General features: G+C 42.0%; 1 long non-coding RNA gene across 1 annotated transcript in view; it reads right to left on the bottom strand.

Moving 5' to 3' along the window:
• LOC109548017 (uncharacterized) overlaps positions 1 to 12,900 on the bottom strand; it is a 50,321-nt gene extending 37,421 nt beyond the window's left edge. The window contains exon 1 of the long non-coding RNA XR_012329967.1: positions 12,668 to 12,900. This is a non-coding gene — a long non-coding RNA (uncharacterized lncRNA). The remainder of the gene's footprint in view (positions 1 to 12,667) is intronic.
• Between the last annotated feature and the right edge of the window lie 13,105 nt (positions 12,901 to 26,005).

Here is a 26,005-nt window from a genome sequence, read left to right as displayed (position 1 = left end):
GCGAGAATACACGGCCTATAAACATCTTGAGAATAGAGGTTATATCTCATATGATAATTTTTTTTTTTAATACGCTGAGGCACTCTCGTCTATATTGCTTCTTTTTGCCTTGCAGAAAGAATTACCATGCCCTCAGTTCCTGCTGCAGCCGCCAACAGTTTTTGCATACCACTGACAATATTAAAGACACCACGTACGGGAACTGAGTGTCATTTTCAAGTTACCTAACTGTCGTCTATACAGCTGCTATTTACTTAAGACTTCGGCAAAGAGCAGTGGGATTCTCACCCTATTCCTGATGTGATTTTTAATTTCCCGCTATTCTCCAATCTCCTTTCATTAAGTCCAGTCCTCCCATGCACGAGTTTGTACCCTTTCCAAAAGGAGAGACCTGATGTCACGTGCTGTGATATCTATGATTTTTCCAGCTCCTGTATTTCTTTCTTTCTCTGTTGTAGCTAATAGCTTCACCGCATGGTGCTTCAGCCTGGCAAACAGCAGTGCCCGTTCCAGTGAGCTTCCTCTCTGTCCCGCTCACGCTGCCCTGGGTTACTGTAGTTTGCCATGATGCAGCAGGATTCTTCCCCATCCTGCCACTTCCCCGGCTCCTCTTCTTTCCCCACTGCCTCTGCACATCCCAGAGTTGGGTGTCCCAGCCCCAGTGTCTGTATGGACCATAGACAGACCCAGATGAGCTTCTTCCCTAACATTAACTACCAATGCTGGTTTTGATTCTTAAATCTTGGAAACGTGCCAGATTTGCTGAAGGATATTGGGGACGTGAATATCCCCAGTGGTTCTTCCTGTCATGGAGTCCTTGGCAGCAACTCCCTTCTTCCTTCCCTCTGGGCCTTACTTCCCTTCTGAGGGGGAACTGACGATAGGTTCATAAACACCTGGTTTCTTTCTACTCTCCTGGACACACCGATGGGCAAGTCAACAGGCAGCTACCACACTCACGATGGCTCCAGCACATGACTCAGCACATTTCCTCTGATGCACAGCTCACTCCCCTCCCCAGATGAGCTCAAGGTACATTGTCCTCTGCACAGACATCCCCCAAGCTCCGCACCAGTTTCTGTCTCACTCTTGTGGTGGCTGCAAAGTCAACACTGTTTTTGTTCCTCCAGAGTCATCCCTGTGTCACCAAGTACCAGGCTACCAATGCTCAATGTTCTTCTACCTCTACTGATGCAAGTATTCGATTTCTACCAAGAAAACGTGAACACAAATATTCCCAGATATCCATAACCACAAACAAAGCCTCTTATCAGTGTCCTTTCACATGCATACATATGAGTTAACCCAGCAATTTCTCCCACGTTGAAAATATAGCTTTTCTTCCTGAATAGTCCTATCAAGCTCTCCCATTCTTGACAAACTTTTACGTATTTCTTGTTTCCTAATAAAAAGTATCCAAACTTTCCCCCATCCCCACTGCTTGCATTTCCCTCACTCCTCTCTTCTTAATCAGGGCTGCCTACCTTCTCATCTCACATTCATTATTTACTCTCCAAAACTGTGCTTTTTGAGGCTTTTACAACACACCACCCAGCTAAGGTGGCCACTTGCTGAAAGCCATGCATCTACAAATAGGTCATGAGTTCATGAATTTCCAGAGAGAACAGTCCAGAGACCATAAAGCTACTATTTCTGCTTTGAGTGAATGAATTGTGAATTCCCACTGTGATACAAAAGGACGATTAAGAGGCAGCTGTTGTCATCACGGTCCCTTTAGTAGGTGAGAAAACTGGGGTTCAGATAAATGAAGTGCATTGTCCAGATGTTCAGAGCTGATAAATGGCCGACTGGACCTCAACCCCCAGGCTGTGGACATAACCATGATGCCAACCTGCCATTATAGCCAAGTTTTCCTGCCCCAATTGCAGCCTCACCAACAAGGCTGTCGCTAGTAATTTGGCTTCCTTTCTGGCTTTCCTCAAGGTTTAGAATCTACTAAGCAGCCAAAAAGAATATTGGACTACATTTGACCACTACATTTCTCTCTCTGAATTAACAAACTGGCATCTTCTAAATTAAAGGAACAGAAAGTCGATTTATCCTAATCTTTAAAACTTTTCCAAAGTATTTCTGCCCATTGACATCCAAGACAAATGAGTTTTACTTCAAAGTCTCTTTTTTTAAAATTTTATTTTATTTTTTTATACAGCAGGTTCTTATTAGTTATCCAATTTATACATTAGTGCATATATGTCAAAGTCTCACCATATTCCAAAGCTCTTTCTGTATGTGTTCTAGTAATTCCTCGCTGCAATATGGTATTTAGTCATTCCTCGTTACACTGCTGAATACATTGGAGTAATGAACGCTGGGTACCACAGCAGCTCTGAATTACAAAGGCTTATTTCTCTCACATAGGATGGTATGATGCAGAGCCCACCTGCTCTCCATCCTGTAGCTACTACATCTGGAATTTGTGACCTTCGAGCTCACCACATGCATATATTTAAGGACCAGGCCTCAGAGCAGCTTGAATCATTTCCAACAATATTCCATTGGCCAGAACCTAATAACCAGACCCCCAAACATACAAGGGAGGCAGGAAAATGTACAGAAGCCCATGGATATTTGAGTACAGACTCTGCTATAACACTTCATTTATGTTGCGCACAGAAAATTGAAAGATACAAGGAAAGAATAAAAAAGAAAAAATCTCTAATCTTAAATCTCATTCACTGAGACTGTTAAATTTTCCAGGCATTTGTATATTTATATATAGATACAGATATATAAAGGATAGAGAGAGAGAAAGAGAGATGGTATCACATCAAACACAAGCTCTTTTTTTTAAACATCTTTATTGGAGTATAATTGCTTTACAATGGTGTGTTAGTTTCTGCTTTATCACAAAGTGAATCAGCTATACATATACATATATATACCCATATCTCCTCCCTCTTGCATCTCCCTCCCACCCTCCCAATCCCACCCCTCTAGATGGTCACCAAGCACGGAGCTGATCTCCCTGTGCTATGCGACTGCTTCCACTAGCTATCTATTTTACATTTGGTAGTGTATATATGCCCATGCCACTCTCTCACTTCGTCCCAGCTTACCCTTCCCCCTCCCAGCTTACCCTTCCCCCTCCCCGTGTCCTCAAGTCCATTCTCTATGTTTACATCTTTATTCCTGTCCTGCCCCTAGGTTCTTCAGAACCATTTTTTTTTTTTTTTAAGATTCCATGTATATGTGTTAGCATATGGTATTTGTTTCTCTCTTTCTGACTTACTGCACTGTATGACAGACTCTAGGTCCATCCACCTCACTACAAATAACTCAATTTCATTTCTTTTTATGGTTGAGTATATTCCATTGTATATATGTGCCACATCTTCTTTATCCATTCATCTGTTGATGGACACTTAGGTTGCATCCATGTCCTGGCTATTGTAAATAGAGCTGCAATGAACATTGTGGTACATGACTCTTTTTGAATTATGGCTTTCTCAGGGTATATGACCAGTAGTGGGATTGCTGGGTCGTATGGTAGTTCTATTTTTAGTTTTTTAAGGAACCTCCATACTGTTCTCCATAGTGGCTGTATCAATTTACATTCCCACCAACAGTGCAAGAGGGTTCCCTTTTCTCCATACCCTCTCCAGCATTTATTGTTTCTAGATTTTTTGATGATGGCCATTCTGACTGGTGTGAGGTGATACCTCATTGTAGTTTTGATCTGCATTTCTCTAATGATTAATGATGTTGAGCATTCTTTCATGTGTTTGTTGGCAATCTGTATATCTTCTTTGGAGAAATGTTTATTTAGACCTTCTGCCCGTTTTTGGATTGGGTTGTTTTTTTGATATTGGGCTGCATGAGCTGCTTGTAAATTTTGGAGATTAATCCTTTGTCAGTTGCTTCATTTGGAAATATTTTCTCCCATTCTGAGGGTTGTCTTTTGGTCTTGTTTATGGTTTCCTTTGCTGTGCAAAAGCTTTGAAGTTTCATTAGGTCCCATTTGTTTATTTTTTATTTCCATTTCTCTAGGAGGTGGGTCAAAAAGGATCTTGCTGTGATTTATGTCATAGAGAAACACACGCTTTTGGATAGTTTGATATCATCCCACAGGTCTGTGAGGCTTTGTTCAATGGAGCAATGTATATATTGGTATGAGAAATGTTTTGTTAAAAAAAACAGGCTATGTTTATATATATATATATATATCCATATGGGATATTGATAAAATAGGCTGTTTTTTAACAAAACATCTCCCATATCAACGTATACATCAACATCACTCCATCAAAATTATTTATTTATTTTTGGCTGCGTTGGGTCTTCGTTGCTGCACACGGGCTTTCTCTAGCTGTGGTGAGCAGGGGCTACTCTTTGTTGTGGTGCGTGGGCTTCTTATTGCGGTGGCTTCTCTTGTGGCAGAGCACAGGCTCTAGGCACACGGGCTTCAGTAGTTGTGGCACACTGGCTTAGTTGCTCCACAGCATGTGGGATATTCCCAGACTAGGGCTTGAACCCGTGTCCCCTGCATTAGGCAGGTGGATTCTTAACCACTGTGCCACCAGGGAAGCCCCAAAATTCTTAATTACCATATAACCTTCCATTTTATAGTTATCCCATAATTTGTTTAAGCATTTCCCTGTTATTTCCCATTTAAATTTTTGCCAGTTTTTTTTTTTTTTTACTGTTATGGACGATACTGTATAAGCATCCTTATAAATACACACACCTTTGGGAACTTGTTACATTAGGTTAAGCCCCTAGAAACAGAACTGCTTGGCCAAAATATATTTAGGTTTAGATGCTCATTATACATATTGCTGAACAACCCCATACAAAAGTTATACTGATTTACACTCCTTTATAACTTTTAAATCATTTCAACCTGTTATGGTCCTATGCTCTATGAATGTTTTGTGACTTTGTGACAATGGCTTCTATTTTGTTATTATTCAACACTGTAATGTTAAAATGTTACTGACAGCATCCTTCAGTCAAACACTCATGGATGGCTGCAATGGAATAGCCCTGCTACATCCTACCTCTCTCACTGATTACAACTCAACACTGGATGAATACAGGAAACTATTACCTGGGAACTCTGGAAAGTAAACCAGAACAGGCATATTGGGGAGGGAAGTCAAAATTTAAAGAATGATCAGTATAGTGGTGAGTTTCTTAGTTTTGGGGGGTTTTCTTCTCCTTTATCTCCTGGTTTTGACCTGAAGTCAGGCTGAATTGGGGAATCGAGGAGTAGGCGCAGACAGCAAAACTCCTGAGAGGAACCCATTTTCCTGGTCAGAGGATAGAGAAATGGGTCCTGTGAGAGCTACAGAATGTGAGGGGAATCCCTATCTCTTGAACTTATTTTTTCTCTTCCAACCCTGCCAAGACCAGCCTGCTGCAGGGATGGTGGTGGCCTCAGTGCAGCGCCTAAAATCTCTAAGGAAAACCTGACTCTGTGGAGAGTAAAATCAGCAAACAGGGCACCTGTGTGCAAGGAGTGTGAGTGGGATTCTCCTTGCTATTTTTTCTCTCTTTTACTTCCGCACATCACCTGCAAAGGCGGGCCACGTCATACAGAAGTGCATAACAGCATGGGAGACTCAGACTCTGAGAGAACCCCATCCTCTGGCCATAGGAATTGGGAAAAGAGATGTCAGAAGCCAGAGAGGAGAGAACTGAAGAACGGGATGCCCTGCTTTTGTTTATAGACCAGCACAAAGCACTGGCTCCCCACCATGCAGCATGTGTGAGGGACACTCATAAAGAAGCAGAGTACAGACTCTAAGAACTAAACTACGATATAAACCACCACCCAAGTCCCAGACTAACCCCTGAGTGGCCCAAGCAAGAGGCAGACTCAAACAGCAGAGTTAAGGTTTTGAAAACTAAACTGACATTACTCCCAATAAAAAGAGCAAAGGAAATATGAACAATTCTCCAAGGAAAAGATAATCAGCAGATGTCATCCTGAGCAACTATTATAACTCTTCTCCATGAGGTAGAGGTAAACACTCTTGAACTGAATGTGAAGATAGATTTCTCAGCAGAGATATGGAAATGATTTCTTAATGGAGAATTGCAAACCAAAAATATGCTATCAGAAGAAAAAAAAATGCACTGGGTGTATTTTTAAGTGACAGAGGAAATGACAGAGGAAAAAGTCAGTAAACTTAAAAATGGATCGATTGAAATTATCTTATTGGGAGAACAGAGAAGAAAAATTTGAGGAAAAAAGAAAAGAAAAGAAAAGAAAACATTAACAAAGCCTCATGGACCTGTGGAATGCTATCAAATGGTCCAGTATGCCTATCGTACTCCCTGAAGGACAGAAGGCACTGATGCAGAAAAATATTTGAAGTAGTAATGTCTAAAAAATCTCCAAATTTGGCAAAGGCATATATTAAAACCACAGTGATATACAATTGATCTTCATTACTCATAGATTCTGTATGTGCAAATTTACTGACTCACTAAAATTTATTTGTAACCCTCAAACCAAAATTCACAACGCTTTCACGGTCATTCATGGACATGCACAGAACAGCGAAAATTTTGAGCCTCCCGCAGTGCTCATCGCCAGCTGAGATCAACCTCTTAGAGGAAAACATAGGCAGAACACTCTATGACATAAATCACAGCAAGATCCTTTTTGACCCACCTCCTAGAGAAATGGAAATAAAAACAAAAAAAAACAAATGGGACCTAATGAAACTTCAAAGCTTTTGCACAGCAAAGGAAACCATAAACAAGACCAAAAGACAACCCTCAGAATGGGAGAAAATATTTGCAAATGAAGCAACTGACAAAGGATTAATCTCCAAAATTTACAAGCAGCTCATGCAGCTCAATATCAAAAAAACAAACAACCCAATCCAAAAATGGGCAGAAGACCTAAATAGACATTTCTCCAAAGAAGATATACAGATTGCCAACAACACATGAAAGAATGCTCAGTATCACTAATCATTAGAGAAATGCAAATCAAAACTACGAGATATCATCTCACACCCGTCAGAATGGCCATCATCAAAAAATCTAGAAACAATAAATGCTGGAGAGGGTATGGAGAAAAGGGAACCCTCTTGCACTGTTGGTGGGAATGTAAATTGATACAGCCACTATGGAGAACAGTATGGAGGTTCCTTAAAAAACTAAAAATAGAACTACCATATGACCCAGCAATCCCACTACTGGGCATATACCCTGAGAAAACCATAATTCAAAAAGAGTCATGTACCAAAATGTTCATTGTAGCTCTATTTACAATAGCCAGGACATGGAAGCAACCTAGGTGTCCATCATCGGATGAATGGATAAAGAAGATGTGGCACATATATACAATGGAATATCACTAGGCCATAAAAAGAAACGAAATTGAGATATTTGTAGTGAGGTGGATGGACCTAGAGTCTGTCATACAGAGTGAAGTCAGAAAGAGAAAAACAAATACCGTATGCTAACACATATATATGGAATCTAAGAAAAAAAAGAAAAAAAATAGTCATGAAGAACCTAGGGGTAAGACGGGAATAAAGACACAGACCTACTAGAGAATGGCCTTGAGGATATGGGGAGGGGGAAGGGTAAACTGTGACAAAGTGAGAGTGGCATGGACATATATACACTACCAAACATAAAATAGATAGCTAGTGGGAGGCAGCCACATAGCACAGGGAGATCAGCTCAGTGCTTTGTGACCACCTAGAGGGGTGGGATAGGGAGGGTGGGAGGGAGGGAGATGCAAGAGGTAAGAGATATGGAAACATATGTATATGTATAACTGATTCACTTTGTTATAAAGCAGAAACTAACACACCATTGTAAAGCAATTATACTCCAATAAAGATGTTAAAATACAAAACAAAACAAAAACAGGAATAATATTCATAAATAAATTTTTTAAAAAAAGAAAAGGTGACTCTGTGCACGCTCATTTCAAGCCTCATGCAGAAGTGGCCAGAGGACTAGCCGGTTGGGGGCAGTGCAGTATACAGCAGGAAGTTCTGGCTCTGGGGCCAGCTGGACAGGGTTTGTATCCCAACCTAGCCTGTACCTGTTAGTGAGGTAGCCTCAAGGAAGTTACTTAACACCCCTGAATCTCCCATTCCCTTTTGTAAAAAAGGGAGGGAAGAAGGGAGGGAGCGAGAATCTACCAGGATGAGTTATTTTTCAGATTTAAGATTAAAACCTATGTAATATATATGTACGTATTTCTCCTAGGACCAATGGTTCAATATCTGCTAATTCATTATTTGCAGTGACTTCATAGAATTTAACTACTGTGAATAAGGAGAATCAACTGTATTAGTCACAAAAAGGAATGAAGTATATGTTACAATGTGGATGAACCTTGAAAACATTATGCTCAGTGAAAGGAGCCAGTCAAAATGTATATATGGTTCTATTTATATGAAATGTCTAAAATAGGCAAACTCATGGAGACAGCAAGTAGATTAGTGGTTTTCAGGACCTGTAGGTAGAGGGGAGTAGGAAGTGACTAATAGGTATGGGGTTTCTTTCTGGGGTGATGAAAATGTTCCAGAACTAGATAAAGGTGATGGTTTCTTACTTTTGAATAAAAACCACTGAATTCTACACTTTAAAAGGATGTTTTGTGGTATGTGAATTATATCTCAATTTTTAAAAACACAATGGTATTCCTCTACACAGCTATTAGAATAGCTAAAATTTAAAAATTAAAAAAAAAAGGAAGCGCCAAGTGTTGACAAGGATGTGGAGGAATTGGAACTCTCATATACTACTGGTGCAACCAATTTGGAAAATAGCTTGGTAGTATTCTGTAAAGTTAAACATACACCTAACATACAACTAAGCAGTCCCACTCCTAGGTTCATCAAAGTGAAACTAAAAGCTATGTTCACACAAAAACCTATATGTGAAGGTTTATGGCAGCTTTATTTGTAATCGCAATAATCTGGAAACATTCCAAGTGACCCTCAACTGGGAAATGGATAAAAAAAAATTGTGGTATACAGAGCTAGAACAAATAATCTTAAATTTTATATGGAACCACAGAAGACCCAGAATTGCCAAAGCAATCCTGAGGAAAAAGAACAAAGCTGGAGGCATAACCCTCCCAGACTTCAGACAATACTGCAAAGCTATAGTAATCAAAACAAGGTGGTATTGGCACACAAACAGATATGTAGATCAATGGAATGGAGTAGAAAGTCCAGAAATAAACCCACACACCTACAGTCAATTAATCTTTGACAAAGGAGGCAAGAATATACAATGGAGAAAAGACAGTCCCTTCAGCAAGTGGTGCTTGGATAGCTGGACAGAACTTCAATGAATTTCGAACACTCCCTCACACCATACACAAAAATAAACTCAAAATGGCTTAAAGATTTAAATGTATGACATGACACCATAAAACTTCTCGAAAAGAACATAGGCAAAACACTCTCTGATGTAAATTGTAGCAATATTTTCTTAGATCAGTCTCCCAAGGTGAAAGAAATAAAAGCAAAAATAAACAAATGGGACCTAATCAAATTTATAAGCTTTTGCACAGCAAAGGAAGCCATAAACAAAACAAAGAGACAACTTACGAAATGGGAGAAAATATTTGCAAACGATGCAACCGACAAGAGACTAATATCCAAAATATACAAACAGCTCATACAACTCAAAAGAAAAACAAAACCAACCCAATCCAAAAAAAGGATGAGAAGAAAGGAGATGGGCAGGAGGAGAATAGCTAACATTTAATGACCACCTACTCTGTGCTGAGCTCTGACCTATGCACTTTATAAACAATATTTTAGTATTTTCTATGGCATATGTGCTGCTGGTTGTAACCCTGGTTGTCATTTTAAAGATACAGAAAAAAACTGTTTTACTTTAAGAATCATGAATTTTTAGTTAGAGTATATTTATGGCTTTTCATTCATGGTGGTAATATAGTTTCCTTTTTAAAATATTTATTTTTCTTTAGGTCAACCTATGGCAAATCTTAACTAGCAAAAATCATAAAGGCATGAAGTTTAGGAAATCCAGTATTATCTCTTTAGATCTCAAAATCACCCAGCGTGAGGAAGGCAGAATTAGACCCAGGTTACAGAAGAGGAAACTGAGGTTCCAAGAGGTCAAGTAACGCTCTCAAATCACACAACTACCGATAGAGTCAGAATTTAATATGAGCTCTGTCTGACTACAAAATATATGGCCCTGTCAGGTGACCTTTTCACCCAAGGCCCCCCCCAGCCATGACAGATGTGATCACATTTGTGGTAGAAAGCCATGAGGTACACTGTGTGAAGATTTAAAACACTGACTTGAGTCAGCCCTTACCACCCACCAGTCCTATGACCTTGGACAGGTAACTTACCTTCCCTAAGCTTCATTTTCCTTACCTGAAAGTGGGGTTGCTAATACCTGCCTGGTACATCTGTGATGAGGATTTGTTATTAAGAGCTTATAAAGTGCCTGGTACATACAAGGTGCTCCATAAATGTTACTTACGACTGCTATTGTTACTAACATTAATAAGACTATTCCAGGCTATTAGACGGAGGCTATGGACATTCCTGGTCATGCCAGGCTTAGAAAATGAGCTGGGCTGAGGCTCCATCTTGGAAGAGGACCTCAGGGACTCCTGCTGAGAGCAGCTGGGAAAAGCCGGATCTGACCAGGAGTCCTTCAGGCACTACCCAGAGACAGGAGAGTATGGCCAGGGCTCTGGAGCCAGTCTGCCTGGGATGAGTTATTTAACTTTTTTGTTCCTCAGTTTCCTCATCTGTGAAATAGTAGTAATAACAACACAGCTGACCCTTAAACAACATAGTTCCAACTGCACAGGTCCACTTATACTCGGATTTTTTTCACTAAATACGTACTATGGTACAGCATGATCCGCAGGTGTATGAACCTGCAGGTACAGAACCACAGATATGGAGGAACCCCGAACACAAAGAGCTGTAAATTACCCTCAGACTCTAAGTTATACACAGACTTGCAGCTGTGGCAGGTGGGGGGATCAGCACCTCTAACCCTCGCATTGTTCAAAGGTCAACTGTAGTTACCTCATGAGATTATATATATTAACTGTGTTGACCCAAATAAAGAGGTAAACTGAGGCAAGCTCAAAAAGATAAGTTTATTCAGGAATAGCAGAGGAATTGCAACTTGCGACAAGCAAACAGTGGCAAGCTGCAAGCAAGTCCGTTGAGGGTTTGGGGCAAGTTGTATTGATGGGCAGGGGATGTGAAGAGGGAAGAGTTCAGTTAGAGTCAGTTAAAATAAAAAACAAAGCAGACCAGCCTTGAAAACTTCCCACACAGACAAAATCGATCCAGTCACACAAAACTCAATTCAGCCCACATTGTGAGACCAGCCCAATCTGGGTTACTTCCTGTTCAGGCATCTGGTAAAACTCCCCAAGGTTGATATGAGACAACTTCTGATCAACCCCTCCCCCATCATCCAAGAAAATTCTGACACTATCAGTTTTCTGTAACTCAGGCATTTATGGGAAATCAGTCACTTAGTCCTTAAATGTTATATTCCCAAGGGCACATGCGTGAGATTCTCCACTTGATATCCCCGGTTCTATTTTAGACTGAAATTCTTTCACAACTGCAAGTTAATAGGCAGCACATGGTAAAGAGTTATGTGTTAGCTATTTTTACCAGGTCCTCTTTTTGCTCTGCAGAAGCTGGCGGTTTGGGCAATGTTGTCTGCTCAGAGGACCCTGGTGCTGGACCAAGACTTCAGTGCCCGAAGACCCCCTTGATATCCGTTGCGGGCATAGCTGATCCTGGTCAGCCGTAATAACACTGCCCCAAGAAGCACCAACAGCCTTGGGGCTCACTGAGATGCCACCAGACAAAGGACTCTGCATCCGGCCATCATGTCCAGAAAGACATTTCTTACGTCCCCTTTGGTTCCCTCCCCTTTTCAGGAGACCCACCTTCTGAAAAATGTTTGACCCCAAACATTCCTTAATTACTCCAAGTCTCTCTGTCTTTTCTTCCCCCCTATCATTCTGCCGATGTCTATCCAGGAATACTTAAGAATGCTCAAATATGAGAAACAATGAACACAAACTGAATCAAAAAACCTTGAGTAGAGCTTCCGGGACGATGGCAGAAGAGTAAGACGCGGAGATCACCTTTCTCCCCACAGATACACCAGAAATACATCTACACGTGGAACAACTCCTACAGAACACCTACTGAATGCTGGCAGAAGACCTCAGACCTCCCAAAACGCAAGAAAACCCCCACGTACCTGGGTAGGGCAAAAGAAAAAAGAATAAACAGAGACAAAAGAATAGGGACAGGACCTGCACCAGTGGGAGGGAGCTGTGAAGGAGGAAAGATTACCACAAACTAGGAAGCCCCTTCGCGGGCGGAGACTGCGGGTGGCGGAGGGGGAAAGCTTCGGAGCCACGGAGGAGAGCGCAGAAACAGGGGTGCGGAGGGCAAAGCGGAGAGATTCCCGCACAGAGGATCGGGGCCGACCGGCACTCACGAGCCCGAGAGGCTTGTCGGCTCACCCGCCGGGGCGGGCGGGGCTGGGAGCTGAGGCTCGAGCTTCAGAAGTCGCATTCCAGGGAGAGGCCTGGGGTTGGCGGCGTGAACACAGCCTGAAGGGCTAGGCGGGAGGGAGTCCGGGGAAAAGTCTGGACCTGCCGAAGAGGCAAGAGACTTTTTCTTACCTCTTTGTTTCCTGGTGCACGAGGAGAGGGGATTAAGAGCGCTGCTTGAAGGAGCTCCAGAGACCAGAGATGGGCGCGAGCCGCAGCCAAAAGCGCGGACCCCAGAGACGGGCATGAGACGCTAAGGCTGCTGCTGCCGCCACCAAGAAGCCTGTGTGCGAGCACAGGTCACTATCCACACACCCCTTTCGGGGGAGTCTGTGCAGCCCGCCACTGCCAGGGTCCCGGGATCCAGGGACAACTCCCCCGGGAGAACGCACGGCGCGCCTCAGGCTGGTGTAACGTCACGCAGGCCGCTGCCGCCGCAGGCCCGCCCCGCACTCCAAGCCCCTCCCTCCCCCTGGCCTGAGTGACCCAGAGCCCCCGAGTCAGCGGCTCCTTTAACCCCATCCTGTCTGAGCAAAGAACACACGCACTCCAGCGACCTACACGCAGAGGCGGGGCCAAATCCAAAGCTGAGCCCCTGGGAGCTGTGCGAACCAAGAAGAGAAAGGGAAATCTCTCCCAGCAGCCTCAGAAGCAGCGGATTAAAGCTCCACAATCAACTTGATGTACCCTGCATCTGTGGAATACCTGAATAGACAACGAATCGTCCCAAATTGAGGAGGTGGACTTTGAGAGCAAGATTTATGATTTTTTCCCCTTTTCCTGTTTTCGTGAGTGTGCATGTGTATGCCTCTGTGTGAGATTTTGTCTGTATAGCTTTGCTTCCACCATTTGTCCTACGGTTCTATCCGTCCGTTTTTTGTTTGTTGGTTTATTTTTTTTCCTTAATAATTATTTTTTATTTTAATAACTTTATTATATTTTATCTTACTTTATTTTACTTTATCTCCTTTCTTTCTTTCTTTCTTTTTTCCTTCCTTCCCTCCTTCCTTCATTCCTTCCTCCCTCCCTCACTCCGTCCCTCCCTCCCTCCTTTCTTTCTTTCTTTCTACTTCTACTAATTCTTTATTCTACTTTTTCTGCCTTTTACTCTGAGCTGTGTGGATGAAAGGCTCTTGGTGCTGCTGCCAGGAGTCAGTGCTGTGCCTCTCAGGTGGGAGAGCCAACTTCAGGGCACTGCTCCACAAGAGACCTCCCAGCTCCACATAATATCAAACGGTGAAAATCTCCCAGAGATCTCCATCTCAACACCAACACCCAGCTTCACTCAACGACCAGCAAGCTACAGTGCTGGACATCTTATGCCAAACAACTAGCAAGACAGGAACACAACCCCACACATTAGCAGAGAGGCTGCCTAAAATCATAATAAGTCCACAGACACCCCAAAACACACCACCAGACATGGTCCTGCCCACCACACCAGAAAGACAAGATCCAGCCTCATCCACCAGAACACAGGCACTAGTCCCCTACACCAGGAAGCCTACACAACCCACTGAAACAACCTTAGCCACTGGGGGCAGACACCAAAAACAACGGGAACTACGAACCTGCAGCCTGCAAAAAGGAGACCCCAAACACAGTAAGATAAGCAAAATGAGAAGACAGAGAAACACACAGCAGATGAAGGAGCAAGGCAAAAACCCACCAGACCTAATAAATGAAGAGGAAATAGGCAGTCTACCTGAAAAAGAATTCAGAATAATGCTAGTAAAGATGATCCAAAATCTTGGAAATAGAATAGACAAAATGCAAGAAACATTTAACAAGGACCTAGAAGAGCTAAAGATGAAACAAACAATGATGAACAACACAATAAATGAAATTAAAAATACTCTAGAAGGGATCAATAGCAGAATAACTGAGGCAGAAGAACGGATAAGTGACCTGGAAGATAAAATAGTGGAAATAACTACTGCAGAGCAGAATAAAGAAAAAAGAATGAAAAGAACTGAAGACAATCTCAGAGACCTCTGGGACAACATTAAATGCACCAACATTCAAATTATAGGGGTTCCAGAAGAAGAAGAGAAAAAGAAACGGACTGAGAAAATATTTGAAGAGAATATAGTTGAAAACTTCCCTAATATGGGAAAGGAAATAGTTAACCAAGTCCAGGAAGAACAGAGAGTCCCATACAGGATAAATCCAAGGAGAAATACACCAAGACACATATTAATCAAACTGTCAAAAATTAAATACAAAGAAAATATATTAAAAGCAGCAAGGGAAAAACAACAAATAACTCACAAGGGAATCCCCATAAGGTTAACAGCTGAAATTTCAGCAGAAACTCTGCAAACCAGAAGGGACTGGTAGGACATATTTAAAGTGGTGAAGGAGAAAAACCTGCAACCAAGATTACTCTACCAAGCAAGGATCTCATTCAGATTTGATGGAGAAATTAAAACCTTTACAGACAAGCAAAAGCTAAGAGAATTCAGCACCACCAAACCAGCTTTACAACAACTGCTAAAGGAACTTCTCTAGGCAAGAAACACAAGATAAGGAAAAGACCCACAACAATGAACCCAAAACAATTATGAAAATGGGAATAGGAACATACATATCGATAATTACCTTAAATGTAAATGGACTAAATGCTCCAACCAAAATACACAGATTGGCTGAACGGATGCAAAAACAAGACCCATATATTTGCTGTCTACAAGAGACCCACTTCAAACCTAGAGACACATACAGACTGAAAGTAAGGGGATGGAAAAAGATATTTCATGCAAATGGAAACCAAAAGAAAGCTGGAGTAGCAATTCTCATATCAGACAAAAAAGACTTTAAAATAAAAACTATTACAAGAGACAAAGAAGGACACTACATAATGATCAAGGGATTGATCCAAGAAGATATAACAATTGTAAATATTTATGTACCCAACGTAGGAGCACCTCAATACATAAGGCAAATACTAACAGCCATAAAAGGGGAAATCGACAGTAACACAATCATAGTAGGGGATGTTAACACCCCACTTTCACCAATGGACAGATCATCCAAAATGAAAATAAATAAGGAAACACAAGCTTTAAATGATACATTGAACAAGATGGACTTAATTGATATTTATAGGACGTTCCATCCAAAAACAACAGAATACACTTTCTTCTCAAGTGCTCATGGAACATTCTCCAGGATAGATCATATCTTGGGTCACAAGTCAAGCCTTGGTAAATTTAAGAAAATTGAAATTGTTTCAAGTATCTTTTCCGACCACAATGCTATGAGACTAGATATCAATTACAGGAAAAGATCTGTAAAAAATACAAACACATGGAGGCTAAACAATACACTACTTAATAACAAAGTGATCACTGAAGAGATCAAAGAGGAAATCAAAAAATACCTAGAAACAAATGACAATGGAGACACGATGACCCAAAATCTATGGGATGGAGCAAAACCAGTTCTAAGAGGGAAGTTTATAGCAATATAATCCTACCTTAAGAAACAGGAAACATCTAGAATAAACAACCTAACCTTGCACCTAAAGCAATTAGAGAAAGAAGAACAAAAAAACCCCAAAGTTAGCAGAAGGAAAGAAATCATAAAAATCAGATCAGAAATAAATGAAAAAGAAATGAAGGAAACAATAGCAAAGATCAATAAAACTAAAAGCTGGTTCTCTGAGAAGATAAACAAAATTGATAAACCATTAGCCAGACTCATCAAGAAAAAAAGGGAGAAGATTCAAATCAATAGAAATGAAAAAGGAGAAGTAACTGACACTGCAGAAATACAAAAGAGCATGAGAGATTACTATAAGCAACTCTATGCCAATAAAATGGACAACCTGGAAGAAATGGACAAATTCTTAGAAAGGCACAACCTGCCAAGACTGAATCAGGAAGAAATAGAAAATATGAACAGACCAATCACAAGCACTGAAGTTGAAACTGTGATTAAAAATCTTCCAACAAACAAAAGCCCAGGACCACATGGCTTCACAGGCAAATTCTATCAAACATTTAGAGAAGAGCTAACACCTATCCTTCTCAAACTCTTCCAAAATATAGCAGAGGGAGGAACACTCCCAAACTCACTCTACGAGGCCACCATCACCTTGATACCAAAACCAGACAAGGATGTCACAAAGAAAACTACAGGCCAATATCACTGATGAACATACATGCAAAAATCCTCAACAAAATACTAGCAAACAGAATCCAACAGCACATTAAAAGGGTCATACACCATGATCAAGTGGGGTTTATTCCAGGAATGCAAGGATTCTTCAATATATGCAAAACAATCAATGTGATAAACCATATTAACAAATTGAAGGAGAAAAACCATATGATCATCTCAAAAGACGCAGAGAAAGCTTTCTACAAAATTCAACACCCATTTATGATAAAAACCCTCCAGAAAGTAGGCATAAAGGGAACTTTCCTCAACATAATAAAGGCCATATATGACAAACCCACAGGCAACATCATCCTCAATGGTGAACAACTGAAAGTATTTCCACTAAGATCAGGAAAAAGACAAGATTGCCCACTCTCACCACTCTTATTCAACATAGTTTTGGAAGTTTTAGCCACAGCAATCAGAGAAGAAAAGGAAATAAAAGGAATCCAAATCAGAAAAGAAGAAGTAAAGCTGTCACTGTTTGCAGATGACAGGATACTACACAGAGAGAATGTTAAAGATGCTACCAGAAAACTACTAGAGCTAATCAATGAATTTGGTAAAGTAGCAGGATAAAAAATTAATGCACAGAAATCTCTAGCATTCCTATACACTAATGATAAAAAAATCTGAAAGTGAAATCAAGAAAACACTCCCATTTACCACTGCAACAAAAAGAATAAAATATCTAGGAATAAACCTACCTAAGGAGACAAAAGACCTGTATGCAGAAAATTATAAGAAACTGATGAAAAAAATTAAAGATGATAAAAATAGATGGAGAGATATACCATGTTCTTGGATTGGAAGAATCAACATTGTGAAAATGACTCTACTACCCAAAGCAATCTACAGATTCAATGCAATCCCTATCAAACTACCACGGGTATTTTTCACAGAACTAGAACAAAAAATTTCACAATTTGTATGGAAACACAAAAGACCCCGAATAGCCAAAATAATCCTGAGAACGAAAAATGGAGCTGGGGGAATCAGGCTCCCTGACTTCATACTATACTACAAAGCTACAGTAATCAACACAGTATGGTGCCAGCACAAAAAACAAAAAGATAGATCAATGGAACAGGATAGAAAGCCCAGAGATAAACCCACGCACATATGGTCACCTTATCTTTGATAAAGGAGGCAGGGATGTACAGTGGAGAAAGGACAGCCTCTTCAATAAGTGGTGCTGGGAAAACTGGACAGGTACATGTAAAAGTATGATATTAGATCACTCCCTAACACCATACACAAAAATAAGCTCAAAATGGATTAAAGACCTAAATGTAAGGACAGAAACTATCAAACTCTTAGAGGAAAACATAGGCAGAAGACTCTATGACATAAATCACAGCAAGATCCTTTTTGACCCACCTCCTAGAGAAATGGAAATAAAAACAAAAATAAACAAATGGGACCTAATGAAACTTCAAAGCTTTTGCACAGCAAAGGAAACCATAAACAAGACCAAAAGACAACCCTCAGAATGGGAGAAAATATTTGCAAATGAAGCAACTGACAAAGGATTAATCTCCAAAATTTGTAAGCAGCTCATGCAGCTCAAAAACAAACAACCCAATCCAAAAATGGGCAGAAGACCTAAACAGACATTTCTCCAAAGAAGATATACAGATTGCCAACAAACACATGAAAGAATGCTCAACTTCATTAATCATTAGAGAAATGCAAATCAAAACTACAATAAGGTATCATCTCACACCATCAGAATGGCCATCATCAAAAAATCTAGAAACAATAAATGCTGGAGAGGGTGTGGAGAAAAGGGAACCCTCTTGCACTGTTGGTGGGAATGTAAATTGATACAGCCACTGTGGAGAACAGTATGGAGGTTCCTTAAAAAACTAAAAATAGACCTAGCATATGACCCAGCAATCCCACTACTGGGCATATACCCTGAGAAAACCATTCAAAAAGAGTCATGTACCAAAATGTTCATTGCAGCTCTATTTACAATAGCCCAGAGATGGAAACAACCTAAGTGTTCATCATCGGATGAATGGGTAAAGATGATGTGGCACATATATACAATGGAATATTACTAAGCCATAAAAAGAAACGAAATTGAGCTATTTGTAATGAGGTGGATAGACCTAGAGTCTGTCATACAGAGTGAAGTAGGTCAGAAAGAGAAAGACAAATACCGTATGCTAACACATATATATGGAATTTAAGAAAAAAAATGTCATGAAGAACCTAGGTGTAAGACAGGAATAAAGACACAGACCTACTAGAGAATGGCCTTGAGGATATGGGGAGGGGGAAGGTTAAGCTGTGACAAAGCGAGAGAGAGGCATGGACATATATGCACTACCAAACGTAAGGTAGATAGCTAGTGGGAAGCAGCCGCAGAGCACAGGGAGATCAGCTCGGTGCTTTGTGACCGCCTGGAGGGGTGGGATAGGGAGGGTGGGAGGGAGGGAGACGCAAGAGGTAAGAGATATGGGAACATATGTGTATGTATAACTGATTCACTTTGTTATAAAGCAGAAACTAACACACCATTGTAAAGCAATTATACCCCAATAAAGATGTAAAAAAAAAACAAAACACCTTGAGTAATCCTACCAGCCACCCGAAACAGGAAGTGAGAAAAGGATCAAAGACACTGGCAGGAGAAGTAACTTTATTTAGGGTGGCCTGATTCCTAGAGGGAACTGGGAGATTTACCCTCTTCTAATTCTAGCAGTTCTCCCGGTTGGTAGGCAGATGATCTACAATAGAAGAAATCTAGGAACACCTGGGTTGGAGATAGGGAGTGCTGGGAAGAATTAGGTCGACCATCAAGGAGATGGTCCAGGGTCGCCCACAGCTCCTGACGTGAGCTCAGTCTCACCTCCGCCCTCCTGGTCCTCCACCATGAACAAGTATATAAATGAACTGGGGGGGTCCCTGGAGATATACTGCAGGCCTTTCTGTAGGACCCTGGGCAAGTGTGAAGAGTGGGTCTTCCCTCCAGCTGGGAATTAGCGTGGGTGGAGGCGAGGTGGGGCTGCAGTCCCGACACAGACTCGGCCGTGAGACGCCTTAAGCAGATGAGTCAGCTGCATCTGTCTCCCATTCGGAAACAGACACTCGATTTGCTGGCTGCTGGCACTTGGGCTGGGCCCTGGGCCCCATACTTAGTGAGCTGTGGGTACCAGTCTGGTTTCTCTGTAACTCATAAAAATCTGCATCAAGACTAAATACCATCTCTAGGAAAGCAAATTATTTTTCATAATTTGTTGGCTTACTGGTGGGGCATTGAGTCCCAGAAGAACAGCGAGGACATCCAGAGGAGAAAGAGGAAATTCCTGGCAGACTGCATTGTAGAGAACAGAGCAGAGCCACAGAGTAAACAGGTCCCAAGGAGAGAGTGCTGAAATTAACTGGCTGTTCCGTGACACCTTGGGGCAACTGACACTCCTTGGGACTTTTCCTCTCTCCAACAATTCTTCTCCCCACTCTAGTCTGGCCTCCTCATGTCAGCCAGAGACATGGTTTAAACACTAAAACTAGATTTGATCATGTCCCTTACCTACTTAAACCTCTCAGGGCTCTTGGATAAGAGTACAAGGTTCTCACCATGTCTATCAGCCCCAATCTCCAGCGTCGACTTCCAGTGTGCTCCTCTTGCCCGTCACTCTTTGTCTAACCACACTGGCTTTCTCCCACAGAAGGTGCTGCCCCAGGATCTTTGCACGTACATGCTGCTCTCTCCAGTTGGAATGCTTCCGCATGTTTGTCAGGTTAATTCCTTGCCTTCTTCCTATCTCAGTTCTCCCTGCCTCACATTCTCCTGTTCAAATACCCTCATCGCACCCTGTGTGTTTCTTTCTCAGCTCTTACCGGTGTTGTACATAATTATCAGTGTATCTGTTTAACATCCGCCTTCCTCCAGGGCCCTGTAAGTTCCATTAGAGCAGAGACTTGATCACAGATGCCTGAACAGCAGATGCCCAGCACAGGTAGATGCTTAAGAAATATTTCTGAGGAAATAACTAATAAAGGAATGAATGGATTGATCGATCCACCAAAAGAGATGGCAGGACTTGTTTCTGGTTGTACAGCTGGAATCCAAACTCAGTCCTGTTTAAGCCAAAGCTCATGCCCTGAACAACTATATTTTTTACTAGCAGTTTAAAAATTCTTTGAATTTATGACTTTGTTCTCACATTCCAAGGTTCTCCAACAAGAAGAAAAATTACATCATAGAGTTAGTAGAAAAGCATCAAGTGGGCCAAGTGTCCAGGGTTACAAGAGGCTGGAGGTCTGGGTGGACTATTGGGATGACAAGGAAGGGAGGAGAACCAAATGGAGACCACCTCCTGAGGATGTGGCCTGACTTAGGGCTCTGGGGGTGGCTCTAAGCCCAGGTCAGTCCATGCGGAAGGCCCTGTGGGGCTCTGGTCAGCACACGAGTGGCTGGGTCCCAGACTCCCATCCCTGCCCCGTCTATAGGAAAGGGAGCCCATTCCTGCCACCTGACCAAACTGTCTAACCCTATCTGACTCCTGGATGCCTGTGATGTACTGGGCATCCCCTGGAGGAAAGCAAAATGTACACAGTCCTAGGCAGCAGCCCCAAGGAACTAGAGAGTCATTAGATCAGTTGTTGATTAAAAAGCAAGAGGAAACTTGGGAATCACATAGCAGTGCTTCTCTGTAAAAAGAAAACTTCTGTGCTGGTCTGTCTCCCAGGAGAAATTTTAGAAAAATCTCCACCCATCCCTTCTGGATACAAACCTCCCTACCCTCCCTCTGCTGCTGCAACCTGTGTAAAATCTCAGTTTCGATTGCTCTTCTGTTCTTGTTTATATGTTGCAATCCTGCAGCAGGCTACATGCCAGAGGCTGAGGGAGCAGAAACACACGGGACAGTCTTTTTTGCTCACTAAGTAGGAAGAAAAAGGGAAAGAACGCATACACTTTCCAGTGTTGTGTGGACTGCTGGGTGCTGCCGGGTGATCCAAGTTGCACGAATCCCAAAGGAGAACAGGAGGGAGTTGCTCTGAGTCCACTCCTTGCTCTGGACCTTCTCACTTGGGTGACTGATGTTCTGCAGAAGTCCTGCCATCTTTTCAAGTTAAAACTCAGGATTAACTCCTAGCCTTGTTTGCTTTGGGCGGTATGGATTCTTCCAGCCCCTCCATGGGGATGATGGCTGCTGGACAAGGGAGCCAGTCCAGCCTACAGCTGGTCAGCTGTTCAACTCTTCTCTTGCTCCCCACACGTGGCTTGCTGGCCTCTAACACTGATTTACCCGGGGCAAGACTGGCCAACGTGGATGGAGCACAGATGGAGCCTTGAGTGCCAGTACAGGGCAGGGGGCGTGCCCTCCTCTAGATCTTTTTGCTCAGAGCTCCTCCGCTCAGTGGCCCAGCAGCATCTTCTTGAGAGCAGCCCCTGAGGCTGGAGACTCACTGGACAAAGGGAATGAAGGGACACAGGCTCAGTAGCGGGTCCCTCAGTGCTGCTTCCTAAAAGGCAGAAAAAAGCAAGCTGTCACCAAACAGAAATGAGCCATCTGACTTCTACCAAGCGAGTCAGCCTGTCAGTAGTCAGCGTTCACAGAGGGCTCACAGCAGACACACAACCCCTGGGCACCTGGAAAAAGATAAACAGCCCATGGCCCATCTTGAGGGTAGTGGGCTGCCCACCCGCCCAACCCCTAGAATTTTCATTCTAGCTCCTCCTTAATATACAGCATTGTTGTGCAGGAGCCATTGTACTTGAGTATTTACTAAGACAGGCAGATTTGGGGCGAGATCTGTTCTCCTCACTTGGAAGAGTTGAATTACTGACTCGGTATATGTAAATCTCAGAGACAGAGCCTTGGGAGGAGAGAGGAAGTGAAGGGGTCCCGGTGGGTGGATGGGTCCCACTTTTAACAATCTACTAACCTCCCACCGCCACCAGTGTGTCCAGCTTCTCTGCAAAAGTAACGAGGAGGAGAAGAGCAGAGGGGGACAGAGGCGAGCAAAAGATGCACCTTGATTGTGGCTTGAATCTCTCCCCCAGGAAGAGAGATTCTAGAACTTTGGGAAAATCAAAGAAAAATGAAGTAGAAAACAAACTAGAAGAGCAAAACTTTGTACAAACATATTCATCAAAAATGACAATGAAGGGCTTCCCTGGTGGCACAGTGGTTAAGAATCTGCCTGCCAGTGCAGGGAACACGGGTTCGAGCCCTCGTCCGGGAAGATCCCACATGCCGCCGAGCAACTAAGCCCGTGCGCCACAACTACTGAGCCTGTGCTCTAGAGCCCGCAAGCCACAACTACTCAGCCCGCTTGCCACAACTACTGAAACCTGCGCGCCTAGAGCCTGTGCTCCACAACAAGAGAAGCCACCGTAATGAGAAGTCTGCGCACCACAACGAAGAGTAACCCCCACTCTCTGCAACTAGAGGAAGCCCGCCCGCAGCAACAAAGACCCAACACAGCCAAAAATAAATAAAATAAATTTTTTAAAAAACAGCAATGAAAATGCAAGACCCCAGTTTAGGAAAAATGAGTTACAGCTATAAGCACAGTGAAGGATTTGAATATGTTTCTCATACTGTGACTATCTCTCATTCCATCTGGACAAATATATTCTTTATATTTGACAGATGATGTTCTCCTATAATTAGTTTTTTCACTGACCATCAATAAGTCAAACAAATTTAGACTGTTTCAAAGGTATCATGTTGGTCAGATGTAGATCGTGATAGAGTTTGAATATTAGATCATAATGCTATTAACTTTTTTCTTAAAATAAGTGACTAAATGCATTAACAATTTATTAATAAAAAATCAAAGCTCTGGCAGAAAAACTAGAACCTATACTTTTTTTTTTAATAGATCTTTATTGGAATATAATTGCTTCACAATACTCTGTTGTACAACAGAGTGAATCAGCCATATGCATACATATATCCCCATATCCCCTCCCTCTTGAGCCTCCCTCCCACACTCCCTATCCCACCCCTCTAGGCCATCGCAAAGCACCGAGCTGATCTCCCTGTGCTATGCTGCTGCTTCCCATTAGCTAGCTATTTTACATTTGGTGGAGGACCTATACTTCTACACATGTGAAAACAACTTTTCTAAGTAGCCTAATCATTAAGCAAACACCAAACTTGGAAGTTTGTCATGGAGTGAAGAAAGTTAAAATGGTGATTTTCAAGTTCTTTTCTTCCTATACCTGACCTCACTATACCTAGCCTACCATTTTCCTAGGGGAAAGGAGCCTTCTCTATTCTCGCTGGAGGAAGCACTTGTACAGAATTCCACATGTTGGTGCAGAAACACAGCACTGGATGCGTGTTAAAGGCTGCTGGGTTGGGAAGGCAGAGGGGTCTAGAATCACAGGCAACCACAGAAATGAAATTACAGGCCAGGGAGCAGGTCAGGGTTACTGTCGTTGGACAGGGGTCTTTGTATAGACATTCTCAGCAGGTATGTTGGGATAAGAGGGAGTCACCAGGCTTCCATGTGCCTCCAGGTATCTCTTAAACTTGTCTTCCATAATGAATAATGTTTCCTGGGAAAAAAAAATCACTATTTTAGATTAAGGTGCTATGGCCCCAAGAGGCCTCAAGAGGTGCATTAGTTTCCTTTTGCTGCTGTAACAAATTATCACAAACCCAGTGGCTTATACCAATATAAACTTATTATTTTACAGTTCTATGTGTCAGGAGTTTGACAAGGATCTCACTGGATTAAAATCAAGATGTCAGCAGAGTTGCATTCCCATCTGGAGGCGCCAGGAGAGAATCCATTCCCTTGCTTTTTCCAGCTTCTAGAAGCTGCCCACGCTCCTTGGCTAGTGGTCCCCTCCCTCCATCTTCAAAGCCAGCAATGGCAGTTTGAGTCCTTCTTACATTGCATCACTCTGATCTCCTCTTCCACCTCACTCTTCTACTTTTAAGGACGCTTGTGATTACACTGAGGTCACATGGAAATCCAGGATAATCTCCCTGTCTTAAGGTTCGTTGATTAGCAACCTTAATTCCACCCACAACCTTAATTCCCACTTGCCATGAAACATAACGTAACAGGTTTTAGAGATTGAGACATAGGTGTCTTTGGCAGGAAGGAGGGCATTATTCTGGCGACCACACCTAACACACAGATTTGTTACCTAGGATAGATAATAATAAATTAAATTACAAAATAAGTTAGCTGTCACCCAGAAGAATGCATGAACTTGAGCTCCTGAAGATGAAGCCAGGTACATTTTAATGAAAAAGTTCATCTCATTGAGTACATAAAGGGCTGCAAGTTCTAATGGGGACCTTATGCTTAGTGTGAGGATGTGAGAAATAAAACAGAGTCAGTCTATAGACCTACTTGCCCTGTTCTTTATTTCATTTTTTAAGGATGCACAAAGATTCTTAACCTGGAGACACTTGAACCACCCACTCCAAAGGCTCTCAGTACCTTGGCAACCTGGTTTCCTTCCCCCCAGAATGGTATCCTTTTACTTCCTAATCTCTGGGCAGATGAAGAAGAAAAAGGATATAGGACCAGGGCAGGCCTTGAAACTAACACTTGGCAGCAGCAGTAACTATCAATGGGGCTCCAGCAATGCTTCTCAATGTATAGCCCATAATCTACTTGCGTCAGAATCCTCTGACCCTCGGTTTGGGAATGGGATCCAGGAATCTGCATTGTATTTATTTATTTTTTCATGGAAAGGCATTTTATTTTAGATATAGCAGAGTGTATATATCAATCCAAAACTCCTAATCTATCCCTCCCCCCGCCTTCCCCTCTGGTAACCTTAAATTCATTTTCTAAGTCTGTGAGCCTGTTTCTGTTTTGTAAATAAGTTCATTTGTATCATAGGAATCTGCATTTTAAAGAGATCTTTGGAGGTTCTGATGCAAACTAAAGCTTGACAGCCACTATTTTAAAAGTTCCCAGATCTATGTGTAGCCTCTCCCAAACTCTTAGCAGCATCCATAAATTATTTGCCTAATCAACGTTCTATCCCTACTGTGATTCTCAGACATATATTTTCATCAGTTTGTTCTCCCGCCTGGAGAGAAAAGCAGAGAGAGCATAATATTTCAGTGTAGGTATATGGTCTATAACTGAGAATTTGCCAATATATCTTAAATGTTAACTAAGATGAAAACTGATTGATGCATAATTCATTAGTGGAACTAGCAGACCAAAATGTTTTTCATAATTTAACAAATGACATAAACTATTAAAAATTGTAAAAGAGACAGTGTTGATTTATGCAGATTGATCCTGGCTGCGAATAAATATAGTACAAAAGGAAAATAATATTGTATCTCTCTGCCAAACTAC

The sequence above is a fragment of the Tursiops truncatus genome, chromosome 2 (assembly GCF_011762595.2).
Source record: "Tursiops truncatus isolate mTurTru1 chromosome 2, mTurTru1.mat.Y, whole genome shotgun sequence".
In the NCBI taxonomy this organism is placed as follows: Eukaryota; Metazoa; Chordata; class Mammalia; order Artiodactyla; family Delphinidae; genus Tursiops; species Tursiops truncatus.
Note: the sequence above shows the minus strand (reverse complement) of the source record. Positions and strands in the feature narration are given on the sequence as shown.